We start from the raw sequence: 3202 nt of genomic DNA on the forward strand, positions 1-3202 counted from the left end.
TAAAATAAAAAATTTAAAATACCCTCTAATAAAATTGAATCTTAATGAACAAAAAAAATCATTATTAATTAAACTACCTCAATCGAATTCTAAATTCAATTTATTGTTTATGTCTCTTTTAATTTTATCTTCAATATTGTTGTTAGTGTATAATTTTTTTAGAAAAAAATAGCATTTAAATTTAAAAATTTTTGTTATAATATATTAGACTACTAAATTACTACGAGTGGTATATATTTTTTTAATCTTCAAAATAATATATTTTCAAACATGATGCTTAATGATTTATTTTAATCATGTAACTTGGCATGAATGAAGATCGAGATTATGGTTGAATATCATTTTTTTTTTACCAATTTTATTACTAAAAAGCTAAATTTTAGTAATTTAAGGTTAAGTACCTTTTTAATTTTAATGAAGTTTTAAATAAGTAGCTAAATAAAATTACCAAATTGAGATAAATTTTTTCACAAATATAATCAGCCACAATTTTAATTACTTATTTTGTCTAATATTAATGTGATTAGGGAATGATTAGCTTAACAATATCAGCAACATTGCCAGAGCTAAGGCCACCACCATGTCAAGAGAATCAAGTGTGCCAGAAAGCCAATGCAGTTCAACTTGGAATTCTCTCTCTCTCTCTCTTCTACTGACATCCACTGGATATCTCTTGAGGAATCTGGCCTTGCGTGGAGGCATTTGGGGCAGATCAGTATTGTGGCGAAGATCCAAAGCAAGAATGACAACTTGAAGATTCTTTAATTGGTACTTTTTCCTCATGGGGGATCAATTCTGTTGGCATCAACTGTGCTTGTTTATGTTCAAGATTATGTTGGATGGGTCTGGGGCCTTGGAATTCCTGCAATTCCCCTGCTCCTATCAATAGCCATATTTGTAGCTGGGTACCCACCCACTCTATCGAATTTTAGAGCCAGCTGGTTGTCCATTTGCAAGATTGTTACAAGTCAATGTGGCTGCATTAAGAAAAAGGAAGGTTTCTGCAGTTTCCAATCCTTATTTTTTGTACTTTATGAGGAGCTTGATGCCTCTATTTCAGCAGATGGAATGCTTCATCATACTGAACAATTTAAGTTTCATTTCTTTTGCATATACTGATGCTGAAGAGGATAACCCAGATCGGTACACCTAAGAAAATCTCATTTACAATGCAATGCAGATTTTTGGACAAGGCAGCCATTATGACAGATGAGGAGAAGCTCAAACCATTAGAAAAACCAAACCTATGGAGATCAAACACTGTTCATAGAGTTGAAGACTGAAATCTGTGATCAAAATGTTACCAATAATGGCTGTTGGAATCCTCTTTTTTACGGCCTCTGCCCAACAGAACACATTCTCACTATAATTAACGAGCCAATACCATGAATAGGCATCTCACAAAATCCTTCCAAATCCCTGCTGCTTCTCGTCTGTGTTCAACATGACTTCATGCTTGCTACAATAGCTTTATACGACCGTATATTTGTTCCTTCCCTTCAAAAATTCACAGGGCTTGAGTGCGGCAAAAATTTCTTGCACAGAATGGCCATAGTTTTCGCCATTTCAATATTAGCCACTCTGGTTGCTGGATTGTTGAAGTCAAGAGGAAGCATATAGCACGGGCTACTGGGATTACAAATAGCAACAGCACCACTCTTTCCATGTCAGTTTTTTTGGCTTGTGCCGCAATATGGCATTCCCGGAATATTAATTCGGTTCTAAACCCACTTTGAACTGGACTGGTTCTAGTCAATTGGCATCGCAAAGATTTTTTTTTTTTTTTTAAATATTTCATTAGATGAAGTAAGAAACAAAACCCAAGCCCACTGAAAATAAATTGTTGCATCAAAAGTCCAACCCAAACCTAGATAAGAGGGCTAAATGGTATGACCCTGTCTTCTCTTCTGCAACAGCCGACTTGCCTTCCTCCTTCACCCTCTTCACTTCTCTGGTCTACAAAAAGGAGAGACTTGGCAGCATCAGCATGCAGAAGAGACCAAACAAAAAAAGGTAAAGGAAGTTGATGTGGCGAATCCGCAAGTATACGGGTCGTCTCAAGTAATAAAGTGATGAATAAAGTATCGTTTCCACGAGGATTTGCTGTTTGATTACAAAACTATGAATGAAGTGATTATTTGGGCTAATGATTAATGAATAAATGGTAAATGTAAATAAGCAAGGTAAATTGATTAATCTAATTGGAATGGGTAAAGAGCAAACAAATAAATTCTAGATCTAGTTTGCAATTAAACTAAATTAACAATGGGTAATTCAATTCAAAGTCTAATTATGTTAAAAGTGATTCCAGAGTTGGGGGTTTATGCATAAATTAATTGGGATTTGTCTTGGGCATTCCAATTTTTAGGGAAAAATAGAGTTTGAAAGTGATTAATTCTAAATTCCTTTGATTTCTTTTTCAAGCAAACCGAAGTGTGTTCTAAAATAACAAAACCTACTTTCGTACGATATTTGATTAATTTAAAACCCATTAAGTTTTGTAACCAATCATTAATTCCTCTTAAAACCCAAGTTTATTTCTAAATCTAGGTGATTTTAAGTTCCAATCCTTGATTATCTATCAATGACTTTCACCTTTCGATCCTTCAATCAAAGATTAACACAATACCCAATGGGTACCAACTTAGGTAAGTAAATCAAGCACACAAGGAAGGAATCAAAACTCGTATTTACGTAAAATAAGGAAATACTCAGTCCAAATACACAAATTAATCTAAAACATATTTTCTAACTCTGAAATCTAAAGAGTTTACTCACTCATGATGGTATTTACAAGAAAGATTGATGGAAAAGTAAAGAAAAACATGATAAGAGGACTAAAATAGAAAAACCCAGGTAGAAGAACCCAAAACTCTGGTTTCTGGAGCTCCAAAAATGGTTGCAGCAGCTCCTTCCCAGAAAATGGCGTCTCCTCATCTCTCTCTTATATTTTCTTTCCTTTTTGTTTCTCCTCCCTTTCCTCTTGTGGCAAAAACTAGGAAATGATGAATTTATATCGTCCCAAAAAGTTACCCTAAAAGTAAATAAGAGCCAAGGAGTGGATAGGAAATGAGGTGTAAAATTATCCAAGTTAGCAGCATTATTCACGTTAGGCGATGCGCAGGTGCGGCTTAACCCTAAGCGACTTCTTAGCAAATTTCAACAGTCGCATGTCGCTAAGGTTAAGCAGACCCTCAGCAAA

The 3202-nt window shown here is 34.6% G+C and overlaps 1 pseudogene; it reads left to right on the plus strand.

Moving 5' to 3' along the window:
- The first annotated feature begins 530 nt into the window (after positions 1 to 530).
- LOC110641563 (protein NRT1/ PTR FAMILY 3.1-like) lies at positions 531 to 1736 on the plus strand (annotated as a pseudogene).
- Positions 1737 to 3202: the final 1466 nt, after the last annotated feature.

Source organism: Hevea brasiliensis, chromosome 13, assembly GCF_030052815.1.
Source record: "Hevea brasiliensis isolate MT/VB/25A 57/8 chromosome 13, ASM3005281v1, whole genome shotgun sequence".
NCBI classification, from domain to species: Eukaryota; Viridiplantae; Streptophyta; class Magnoliopsida; order Malpighiales; family Euphorbiaceae; genus Hevea; species Hevea brasiliensis.